Source organism: Stenella coeruleoalba (assembly GCF_951394435.1).
Source record: "Stenella coeruleoalba genome assembly, chromosome: 1".
NCBI lineage: Eukaryota > Metazoa > Chordata > Mammalia > Artiodactyla > Delphinidae > Stenella > Stenella coeruleoalba.
The window spans coordinates 109,299,560-109,312,657 of NC_137169.1; the positions used below are offsets into that span (position 1 = coordinate 109,299,560).

The following is a 13,098-nucleotide window of genomic DNA, read 5'->3' on the forward strand; positions in this document are numbered from 1 at the left end:
TTCAGTCACATTTTCACTCTTGTCTGGAAGGCACTGTTCCTATAGCACCATCTGCTGGGTCTTAGGGAAATGCTAGGGAAAGTCTCCCTCTTGTCCTTTCTGTCTTTTACCCTCAACTCCCTGTGCAGTTTCTGAGAGTTGTTTGTACCTTAGTGTCTATGAATGAGGAGACGGTAAAAAGCAGGGACATAACAAACAGAGTGTTGATGGTCATGATTTGGGGGTGAATGGAATCAAAAAGAAGTCAGCTATAACATAAAACTGGCCAAGAGGTGTTCCCCCCCGCCCATATCTTTCTCCCCAGGTACAGGGGTCATTTTTTCTCTTATCTCAAAAGAATCAAAAATGGATCTGATGTAATTTTATACCTTAACATGTGTTATCTGGGAGGTGGGCCAGGCACGTTGATGTATCTTTCAGCTCCAGACCTAGGCCCTGGAATAACTCTGCTTGAGGATTTGCCTTCCTATTCAGTTGTTTCTCTCTCTCTCATCTTAGTATTCTCCCTTTTCTCCTTCAAGTTCTCAAAAACACCCAGATGCTGGGAATCCAGAGCTCATTCTTACTTGTATCCTCTTGTTTTTTCTGTCAATATCTTTCACTAGTGTGTTTCCATCTCCTTAACTTGCTGTTTGATTCTCTTATTGGCATGGCCATTTATAGCCTGTATCCCTTTGTTCCTACCTACTTGAGGCTTTCTGCATGTAGACCTGGTCTCTCAAAGTGGGCAGATGGAGAAAGTGTTTGGGAGTGCTCCTTAGGGATCCTCCAGATGTTACAGAGGTGGCATAAAAGACCTGCTAGCATGGGAGACATCAGAGGGGATGTCCGAGCTTTAAGTATGGGAGGGGAAAAAGCGAGACCTATAGACCCTGGTTGATGGGAGTCAGATCCAGAACCTTTGCCTTTTAGTGTGTGTGTTTTTTGGGGTGGGGGTAAGGGAACGGGTAGGGGGAGGGGCAGGGGGAGAGGGAGAGGGACAGGGAGGGGAGAGGGAATGTAGCGAATGTAATGAGTGTGAAGCTAATTGGGCCTCAGTTTCCTCTCTGACCTTTTCTCCTCCTACTTTCCCTCTCCTCATAGACTCTGCTGAAGCCATGCAGCTTCCTTGCTGTTCTCCAAAACCTTCAGGCACACTCTTTCCTTAGGAATTTTATTTCAAGAACGTCTTCCCTCAGATATCCATTTGGTTTAATCCTTTATCTCCTTCAAGTCTTTGCTGAAATATTACCGTCTCACAAGGCCTCCCTGCCTTTTCTATGTGATACATACATCTAACATACTAGAGTATTGTTGGCTTATGCAGGGTTTTGAGCAGAGGAGAGACATGATCTGACTCACTTCTATGTTGATACTAGACCATAGGGAGATGAGGTAGAATAAGGAAGATCAGTCAGTTGAGAGATGAGGGAATGGAGGTAACCAAGGCTTCTGGCTTGGATGATTATGTTGTTATCATACACACTGAGAAAAGCAATACGTCTTAAAGGGAGGGCTTGAGATGGGGGAAGGAGGATGACTTGTCATCTAAGTTATCACCATCATCTAATTCTTTCCACCTCTTCATAACTCACTTTTTAAAAGAGCAGTGAGCATTCCCTGTCTCTGACTCCCTTATCTTCCATTTACTCATCAGCCCTTTACAACCTGAGTTTCATGCCCTCTTTCAGGCTTGTTTGAGGGCTCGTCTTCCATGGTTGTGCTTAAATGCTTCTGTTCTGCAAAGCATCCTTAGTTCTCTGCCTGTTTGGGTCAGTTTTTACCATTTATATAGTAAGATAATGGAGAAGGGAAGCGGCAAGACATAGTGTTTATACTTTTATATTGGCAATTTTTATGCAGTAGATAGTCTGAAACCAAAGACTTGAAAGCTCTGTCTATAAACTCAAGGTATGGCCGTCACAGTAATCTGATGATGCTGTAAGACCTAATATGTCACTTTTGAGTCACATGCAATATCAAACTTGGCAGAAACTTCAAAACTTAAGTGCTCATATTTAACTCTTATTGAACCCTACGCAGCAAAATTTTTTGTATTATATTATTACATTTAAACTTATATCACTAACATATAGCTGAGGGGGAGGAGTATATACTATTCTTTAAAGGAAGATTAACAGGAAGTATAATGATTAAAGTAGAATTACATTTTTAAAGAAAATAATAGAGACAGATAACTGTCTTTAAAAAGTAGTTTTTCACTACAAATTCCTGTGCTTTATGTATTTTTCTCTTGGTGTTTCACTTATGGTAATTGTCCCTTTGCTCGTGGATGTATTTATAGAGTGGAGTGTTGCTACAAAAAGTAGTAAAAACTTGATTTTCGCTTGCTTCCATTGTTACTTGTTGTCTCAGAACTGCCATCTTGATAAATATCCTCATCCTGGCTGTACCTTCCACTGTCCCATAGCTGAGTATGGCTAGGTTCCTTTTTATACCTTCCATTTAACCCTTTGATTTTGATACTGAATGTATAGCAATAGTTGCATTCTCCTATTTTTGGGTCACCAGATTTGTAAGAACTGGAGATGTGATTTTCACTTTGGGGAACTTGATTGTCCTTGTTCATACCATGATTGCCTGGACGTATCACTAGATTGGACATTATTATCCTGCTTTCCATTTGTACTGGACTCAAATGACTGTAGATGTAACTTGCTTGGGTGGGTATTATTGCACTCCTGTCTTCCAGTATTGTTGAGTTGAATCCTGGTCTTTCATGGCCAGAAGTCATCTGTCCACTAGTAGATGATGATTTTCTGTTTGATTATCCTGACTGAACTTCAGAGTTACTAGAATGTCTATTGTTAGCTGCCTGTTTTCTAGTTGAAGTGAATTATGGACAGTAGGGGAATTAGTTAGAAAATGACTAGATTCTAATTGTCTAAGGTCATTCAGGGGACATGCTCTAAGCAGTTGATGGTCTTACACCTCTGATAGATTCAGACTGATCATAGGTATCAAATTAAGTTTATAACTTATTCTTGAGTATCCAAAATTAAATCCTTGCCTTTCTATCTTACCTGTTGATCTGGACTCTGAATGATCAGAAGCAGATCCTGACTGATCAAGCCTAGGCTTGTTTGTACTTTTATTCCCAGATTTCAGTGGACTGGAGTCAAAGCTAAATGTTCTGTTCTATTGTTTTCAGACCATCCATAGTCATATTCAGCACTTCCATAGCTGCCATGTTTGCAATTATAACCCAAATCCTTGCCTTTGTCTCTACTAATGACTGTCTGAATATGATTAGACCCAAACTGATCTTGGGTTTGATGTGTCTGGCTTCTGAGTGTGCTCTTGCCTGATTATGACCATAACTTTTTCCTGGAAAGAATTTGTTGTATACATTATTCTTTTGGTATTGGATTCTGACTGCTCGTGGGTAGTTGACTAGACTCTGAATTTCTAACTTGGTCTTCAGAAATGTTCATGAATGGGTCTTTTGGGGGGCTTATTTTTGGGGGCTCTGATTGTCCATGGGTTTATGTTGACTCTCTATTTGAGTCTCCTTCACCACCACTAAACTGACAATTGTATGCTCATTTTCTAGTTTTACTAGGGTCAGATTGTATGGATGAAGTTTGTAGGCTGACCCTGAGTGTCAAGCTATTTTCTGATTGTTGATAGCTGGATACATGTCCTTCTGTTGTATCCTCAGATCTCTCTCATGGATGGACCCAGACTGTCCGTTGGTGGATATCTGGGCATGAGGAGATTGTGAATATCTAGTGCAGTCTCCTGTGTGCTCCTAGTTAGAGGCTTATCTGCTTGCTGGGCTGAATCTTGACTGTCCCTGGGTGGCTTTCTGGCTCTTTTGAGATTCTGACTGTATGGACCTATCTCTTTGTCCTCCTGAATGCTATTTCACATGTCTACATCCAGACTGTCCGTGAGTTGATGCTGATGCCCTCTCTGAATCTTCTGATTTCCCTTCAATATCACTGGCCTGACCAGAACTGGATCCTCGATGTCTGCTTGATGCATACCCAGGCTGAGTCTCTAGAACTGTGTCCTGTATGTTCACGGAGGATCTTTATCTTTCTCTCATGCTTGATCTTGATGATCCTTGGGAGGAATCAGACTGTCCATAAATTGTCATCAGCCCTTCAAGAGACCCTGAGTGTCAGAGCTATGTCTTGACTGCTTGTGGCAGGATCCTTGATTTATTCCTCTGCTGGATTCTGAGTGTCCATGGGAAGGCTCTCTGGCCTTGATGAGACCCTGAATATCTAGATTTGTGTAGTGACTGGCCATGAGTGGATTGATTCATACTGGTTTTTTGAACTGGGCTTTAGACCACCCATGGGTTTATTCTGACTGTCTCTCTGAATCTTCTGATTGCCCTTCACTATCAGTGGCCTGACTGTAACTGGATCCTTGATGTCTGCTTATTCCAGATCCAGTCTGTGTAGATGATGATTGCCTGTGGGATGACCCAGATTGTCCATAAAAGCCTCATATCTTTCTCTTGTGTTAGACTCTAATTCTGCATGGGTAGACCTAGCTTGCCTCTGAGTAAATGTCCATTTTTGATAGAACCCTGGCCTATCTCCAGATTTCCCGTGGCTAGAGTAATTTATTCCTCATGTGCTACTAGATCCATACTCAGACTCATCATGGGAAGGTGAAGACTGTTGCTCCCTGTCTTCTGATTGTCCTTCAATATACTGGACTGACTATAACTGGATCCCCCTTCTCTGCTGATACTATAACCAGACTTTGTAAATGATTGTGTGTGGGTAGATCCTGAGTGTCCACAGCTATCTCTTGATTGTCCATAACTACCTTATATGCTTTTGGTGCTAGATCTGGGCTGTTCATGAGTAGGTCCAGACTGTCTTCCAGTGTGTGTCTGTCCTTGTGAGACTCTGAGTATATAAACCTGTCTTCTGACTTCCTGTTTCTGAACTGTCCGTAATCATACTCAGACCATGCATGGACTAATGTTGACTTTCTATGTGAGTCTCCTGATTGTGTTATCAGCTATAGCTGGATCCTCAATGTCTGCTTATACTTGATTTAGACCTTGTATTTTCAGATTGTCTGTAAGCAGAACTGGAGTATTCAGAGCTATCTCCTGATTTTCCATAGCCAAATACTGTACATGTCTTCCTGTTATAGTGGACTCAGATTCTCTTTGGGTAGACCCAGAATGTCCATGAGTTGCTGTCTGGCCATGTTGACATTCTGAATGTCTAGAGTTGTCTTCTGATTCTCCTTGGTAGAGCCTTGTCTTCCTCTTGTGCTAGACCAAGATTGCTTATGACTACACTCAGACTGACCATGAGTGGAAGCTGTCTATTCAATCTCCTGATTGCCTTTTACTATCACTAGATTGATTATAACTGATGTCTGTTTCCTGCTTACAGTGGTAGAGGCTGTGTGGATGTAGACCCTGAATGTCCACTGCCATCTCCTTTTTATGGCTAGATACTTGTCTCTTTTTTATGCTGGACCTAAACTTTTCATGGATTAATCCTCACTCTCTATCTGAGCCTCTTCATGACTAGACCCAACTGTTTATGAATTTTTATGTGGCCATGATGGGACACTGATTTTCCAAAGCTCTCATGTCTGTTTGTGGTTGGATGTTTGTTTCTTTCTAGAGTTGGATCCTGAGATTTCATTTGTAGATTCAGAGTGACCGTTAGTGGATATCTGGCTCTGACAAGCCCTAGAGTTCATAGGGTTTATAGAGCTATCTTTTCTGTTTCTAAGACTCAATCCTTGTTTTTCTCTTGTGTTAGAGCCCAACTATCTTTGTCTATACTCAGACTGCCAGTGGGTTTATTGTGATTCTTTCTCTGTATCTCCAGATTGTATTTCATCATTACTGGCCTGGGTATAACTGTGTCTCTTGATGTCTGCATCACTGTTAATGTCTGCAGAATATTAATTGTGCTTGTCTGTGAGTTGACCCTGAAGTTCCAGTGCTGCCTTTTGATTGTCCATAGGTGGATCCATTTCTTTCTCATGTGTTGAACACAGATTCTTCATTGGAAGACCCAGATTGAGTGGATACCCATCTTTGATGAGTCCCTGGCCTATCTTTTAAGTGTCCATGGCTGGAGCCATTTCTTTTTCTTGTGCTAGATCCAGACTGCCCATGCCTATATTCAGGTGGACTGTGGGAAGAGAGTGACTGTCTATCCAGTCACCTAACTGTCCTTCATTACCACTGGACTGAGTAAAGTTATATCTCTACTGTTTGTACTGAATCTAGACTGCAGAGGTGATGATTGTCTGTGAGAAGTATTTGGAGCTTTCTCCTAAATGACTGTGGCTGGATCCACGTCTTCTTGTGTTGGGCCCAGATTCTACATGTGTAGATCCAGACTGTCCATGGGTAGATGTTGGTCCTGAGAGTCTAGCACGAGGCTAGAGCCTTGTTTTCCTATTTTGTCAGATTTTGATTGTTTATGGCCACACCCAGACTGTTCATGGGTTGATGCTAAGTTTTCTGATTGTCTTTCACTATCACTGGATTGACTATACTAGGCACCATTGTCTCTTTATACTGATTCCAGACTCTATATATAATGATTTGCTATGAGATGATGCTGAATGTCTGGAACTCTTTCCTGACTGTCCATGATTGGATGCATGTCCTCTTATACTTGACCCATATTTTCTTGCATAGAACCAAACTCTCCAAGACTGGGTATTTGGCCCTGCTGAGATCCTGACTGTCTAGAGTTGCTTCCTCTTTGACCATGATGAGAGTTTTGTTCTCCTCTTATGCTGGATCCATATTGCCTATTGCCATACTAAAACTGATCATGGGGGAACACTGACTATTCTTCTGCATCTTCTGATTGTCCCTTACTATCACTGGACTGACTATAAGCTGTCTCACTGACATACTGATGGCAGGTCAAACGACTAGGTTGAGACAACCTAGTAGATGTGTAGCTGTATAGAAGGGATAGAACTGTGGAGACCTTCAACCTTTAGAGGTCAAGCAGAGCCAGCCAAGCAGACCCAAAAATAGTGACAGTGAGGTAGGAGGAGTCCATGAGAACATGGTGTCATGGGAGCCAGGAGGAATCAGGAGGGACAGGTCAACTGTGCTAAATGCTGCTAAGGTATCAAGCAGTAAAAATGAACACTCAGTTTGGCACATGGATGTTATCCAGCTGCCTTTTTGAATTTCCAGGTGTTTGTAGGCATTGAAACTTAACATGACCAAAATAAATGGAACCAGAAAAGGCACCATCATCTGTCAGCTTGGTCAGACTAAATTGTTAGAAGTCATCCTTCATTCCTGTTTTCCTCATCTTTAATGTACATCAACAAGTCCCATTGACTTTCCCTTCAAAATATCCTCCATTCATCTCCTTTTTTCCATCTTTACTGTCACCAACCTAGTCCCAGCCACCATCCTTTCAACTATACTGTGCAATTAGTCTCCCTCTTTCTTTTTGCTTTATTCCACGATCTACTATCAATACAGTAATAGACTGAAGTTTAAAAAATGTAAATCAAAATGTTACTTTCTTGTTTAAAGCACTCCAAGAGCTTTTCATCATACTTAGTTGACAACTTCTTACCACTACTCACTTTGTGATTGGACCCCCATCTGCCTCTGTGATCTCATTTCGTACCTCCATTCTCCCTTTTTTCACCATGCTGAAGACACAGTGAGTTCTCAGCTCAGAAGAATATCGTGTCTTTTTCAGCCTGTACCTTCCAGAAAACCTTGTTCTCTGACTTGGTTATTGGTTCTTTGTTCTCCACATAGCTGACTTCTGTTTGTAATTCTGGTCTGTGCTCAGATGATGCCTCCTCAGAGTAACTCTCCTTCCTGCTAGATACTCTGACACATTTATTTCTTTACAGCATTTATTACCATTTGAAATTTGTGTAGTACCTATCTCCCGCAGAAGAATAAGCTCTTTGAGAGAGTGATTTTATCTGTTTTGCCATCTGCAGTAAAGCCAAAACCTAGAATAGATTCTGGCTTAGAGTAGGCACTTATTAATATCTGTTGCATGATGGTACAAAAAATACAAATTAATTGAACAAATTAATCTGTGTAGGGTCTCCTTCCTTCATTTATCCTTAGCACACTGTTCATACTGTGTCCTTTTCGTTCTACACATATCATGTAATATACTAAATTATAGTTAGCATTTTATGGGATTGTCTCATGTGGTAAGTGATCTTTGTGAGGCTAGTTTACGGACTTTTGTATCTCTACAGCTTATTCATCTTTGTATCTCCAACATATATGAAAGCACCTGTTCAATGGTAGAACTGAATAAATATTACCTGAAAAAATGGAATCATTGAATTAGGATTAGATGAATCATTGAATTAGAATTTAGCTATCATTAATCTAGATAATAGAGAGTCATGGGATTGGTCTCCTAAGATCAGCTTCTATCTCACTGAAGACTTGTCTAAATTATCATATATCCCAAAGGTTGTAGGAGGACACAAGAATTCCCTGCATCTTTAGATTCAACAGTGCAGGAGGCAGTAAGAGCTGTATGACATTTAGATAAAGCTCTCTGAAAATAGTAGAGACTGTCAATAATGCTGACCCTCTTATGGCCTCCCATGTCTTAGGGCTGTACAATGCAGCACTGCAAAGAGAGTACTGAGTAATCTCAGAAAAGGTACATTTCTGTCCTTAGTTTCCTCTCTATATGGAATCTTATGATAATAGGGAACATAAAATAAAGAAAAAAAGCTAAGCTCCCAGTGGTATTATGCCTTAGAGCACATTCCTAGATTTCCATCTTGGGTAATACTAAGTAGGAATAGTTGGATAGATTTTTTTCTTACGTAGTTTGCCAAAAGTACAAGTTAGGGTGTGGACTGAAGGAGCTGGCAGGGTGCCGAACGAAGGTCAGGAGAGTGGCCGTTTTATAGCAACGAAAGCTTCATTCTCAGAAGGCACCATCCTTTATGAGATGGTCTAATTCATTCACAATCATATTCTGATCCACCCTTATCCCCACCTTTCTTTCTCTACTGTTTATTTCACAACTTCTTTAAGTACTCATTTCTGCTTATATTAGCAACTTCCAGATTTAGATTAATATTAGTCCTTTCTACCAGAAATTTTACAGAAGAGTCTCTTTGGAAATCACACGTTCCTTGTATACATCTGTCATCCCTTATACGTTCTTGTGTCTGCTGTGGTGACTTAACAATGCTTGATATATATATTTGCTGAAGAGCAGTGATCCTTGAACTGAGAGTGATAGAATATGCATATGTAAGAGGGCTCTGAAATCCAAGAGAGGTGAAGAGTGTAAAAAAAGAGTGTGCCCACCTAGGATTTAATGTGACCTCGTTGGTTACTGTGAATTCCATCTCTGAGTATTGAAGAAACCTGCCTATGAGATAATTAAATCACTACTAGTAGTCTTTGAAGTACTGTGGTAAATGAGAACAGAGAGGACATTGGAGGTGCAAACATTTAGTTATCCCAAGTTGGGAGGAGGGTCTACTTTTCTCTTTTTATCATTGTTATTACCCTGGTATATCAGACACGTGCCATACACCGTGTGTTCACTCCTATAAAAACACTACTATCTCTTTGCAGAACATGCTCAAACTTGCACTTTTTTTTTCTAGATTGTTATATCTCACTGCCTATATGATCTCTTCTCGTATTTAGATATCCCTGTCATCTGAAACCTAAGAGGTTCAAACTGATTCCATTATAATATATAATGAGAAGTATCTTTTCTCCTGTTGTCTCTCATATCAGTAACATCATTGTTCTTGAGTGTCTCAGGCTAAGAACTTCTGTAGTCATTCTTCATTTCTCTCCCTTTTTCCCACCCTCATCCACAGATGACCACCACATCCTATCCTGTCAGACCTACTGCAGACTTGTCTCCTGGACCCAGCCCTCTTCTGTCCTAGCACTACTGATCTGATTTTGACCCTGGTCACCTTGCATCTTGACCATTTCCAGCAGCTTTGTAATCAGTCTTTCTCTACCACCAGGATATCTTCCTACTATCCCTTCTATACTGCTGCCAGGTTCATCTTCTTATAAACAAACCGTATCATGTCGTTTCCCTGCCTTAAAGCTTGTGGCGTCTCTTTTGCCTATAGAATAAATTCAAATTATTTAAAATTTGGGCCCACAAGCCACCTTGAAATCAGACGGGAATCCACTTTTTTAGCCTCCTCTTCTACGAACTGTCTCTTATGGGATTGTCCCTTTGAATGTTAACTACTATCCTTGATCATACCACCCTCACTCTTGATCTCATGTCATTGCACATGCTGTTTCCTCTGCTGTATTTCTTCTCTGCCCAACAAGCTCTCCTATATATACTGTAAGATCTTCCTGAAATGTCATCGCTTATATGTGACTTCCCCTGAGGTCATTTGTTCTACTGAAATCACTTGCATCTACATAGGGTTTTCCCATGGCTCTTGTCACATTGTATTCTAATTGTTTGTTCATGGATCTGTCATCCCATTACCCTCATTGCTGTGTCCCCATCTTCATGATAAAGTCTCCTTTTTGCTCATCTTCATACCATCAGGGATATAGGGTATTAATAGGTGCTCTGTGAGAAATAAGTTATAGTGTTCGGATGTTAGGGAAAGCACACACAATTCTCTTGGAGGTACAATGTGCATTAGACTATTAAAGGCTCTGACTCTGAGAAGCTGTGCTGTACCTAAGACCCTTGTCTAACCAGGGTTTCCTAAATGTTTTTCCCCTTGGAATTCTTCTTTTGAAGAACATGTATTATTAGGGAACACAATGAGCGAAATGCTGCCCTGTATCAAATACTCTCTGAAGCATAATAAAAGGACAAAAAAAAAAATCCATGTTTTTCTTCCTTGTCAGCATTAGCTTCTCTTACATTTCTTTTCTCTTTGTCTACCTCTTCTCTTATTCAGAGGTTTTTGTCACTTAATGACTGCAGCCACCTTGATGGAAATTTATGAGGTGGCTGAGGCCTTCAGGGGAATGGTGGCAGGGTCTGTCCATATGATGGAAGGGTTTCTGAATCTTGTTGACTCATGGGTTGCTAACAGTCTGTAGGGTGGTTAGCTGGTGTGCTGGTTCCCTTGACTGTGTGTAGGTCACCATTTTAATCAGTGACTTGAACAACAGTGTGAATAGGTGGCTAATATGTTGTATGTAAGATTCAATACTACCACTGAAGATATTATAGGCTGGAATGAAAATTGAACAGAGATCATTTTAATAATGCTAAATATTAAAATCTGAGCTTGGGAATAAAATAACATCCCTAATCTTCGAGATTATTGATCTAGTTTTGCACAAGACTCTGTCTATACCACATTGCATATTATTTGTAATTTCCTGCCCACATATAAGTTGGGGGAGGATATTCAAAAGGTAGCAGAAAATAACAATAGTATAAAAATTACCCTGAGCTGTGAACCTCTATAAAACCAGAATAATTACTGAGATACAGTTCCAAAAGGCCTTCAAGCATGACCTCGTGTCACCAGTGATGTGTTTTTATGTTGAAAAAGCTGATTCCTCAAGCAGTGCTGATCTCATGGTGAAGCCTGGCTTAGTCTCTCCATCAGCATTTTAATTCCTTCATCAGCATTTCAGTATTGAACTGTGTTCACAGTTTCCTGTAGTTTCCCAACTCTACTTTGGGATTTCCTGACCAACTTAGGGCAAAATCCCTTCAGGCTGGATCAGGCATTTTTAGTGGTACCCCCAGTGGTGGTGAGCACACCAACTCTTCTCCCACTTTTTTACTAGTGCTCATGTACAGTGTACCCCTATCACTCAAGATAACTATCACTGAATTATATGTAATTCATGTGTAGTATGGTTATATTTCAACTAAATTTTTTTAAATGCAATTCTGTAACAGGGAAGAACAAACTGACTCCATGTTGGATCTGTTTCTTTTACTTTGACCTTTGCCTTCCATTGCTTTTGTTCCGTCTATAGATATAGGCATACATAATTGCCTGCCTTGGGGAACCCTACCCCTCTGCCTGAATGTTAAACCAAAGTGCCTTTGTTCAGCCCACAGGGACACACCCTGACCCTGCCCACCTGTGAATGGCTGCAGGAAAGAAGAAGTTAACACATCCCCTCCCCGAGGATGGCCAAAACCAGGAGATATTTTGCAAGACTTATGACCTTTTTACTTTACTTCCTCACCTCCTCCCCCTCTCTGTTCTCTAAAAGAAACTAGCATCCAGACCCCGATAAGATGGTACTCTAGGATGCTAGTCCACCATCTTCTCGGATGCCTGGCTTTCTGAATAAAGTCATTAATCCTTGCCTCAGCACCTCATCTCCAATTTGTTGGCCTGTTGTGTGGTGAGCAGAACGATCTTGGACTTGGTAACAATTCCTATTTTAAAAAAATCTTGTGAGGTAAGTTTACATAATGGGGTTGACCTAAAAAACACACCCGCCACTATATTGTTGCCCTTCTTGAGTAGACAAGGCCACAAGCCAACCTGGAACAGTGTCAGCTGCTAAAGTTTTGGAGTCTGACCCACCTGAGTTTGCCCCCGGCTCTTCCATTTATGGCTCTGACGTCAGGCAAGTTACCTAGCCTTTTTGAGTCTGTTTCCTTATCTTTAAGGTGAGGGTAAAATGCCTGTTTTAAAGGGCCTTTGAGAGTATTAAATAAGTTAATTCTGTCAGTTATCTGGCACATTGCCTCAAAGTTTAGTTATATGAAAACTCATAGATAGTAATTTATCATAAAATTATCAGAGTTTAGTTGTCAGCCTAATATTGACTGTCTTAATTGGGTGAACTTATGTACTTATATGTGTTTCCAGCAAGAGAAGATCTAAGAATGTAAATGTCTTTTTCAGGACTTTTCATTTTAGGGGATACTTCCCTGGAGACCTCATGAAGCATAATGCAGTGGGTGCAGTGTGATCTGGGTGCTGCCCAATCCCCTTCCTAAACTTTGGAAAATCATGGTAGGTTTTCACGTCACTTGGAGTACAGCCTTAGGGAAGCTGTGACTTGTGAGTAGAGTTCCTCCAAGTAGTGCTTTTTTGCTTTTTGCTTTCCTCTGTATTTTCAGACCCTATGAATGAAGACCTTACTGGAAAAACATAACACAAGAGCCAGGAACATGGTAAGAAGAAAAT

At 40.7% G+C, this 13,098-nt stretch overlaps 1 long non-coding RNA gene across 1 annotated transcript in view; it reads left to right on the top strand.

Annotated features, from left to right (window-relative positions):
- LOC307192941 overlaps positions 1-13,098 on the top strand; it is a 46,707-nt gene that overhangs the window by 26,843 nt on the left and 6,766 nt on the right. The window contains exons 2-3 of the long non-coding RNA XR_013830199.1: positions 12,814-12,924; positions 13,032-13,085. This is a non-coding gene — a long non-coding RNA (uncharacterized lncRNA). The remainder of the gene's footprint in view (positions 1-12,813; positions 12,925-13,031; positions 13,086-13,098) is intronic.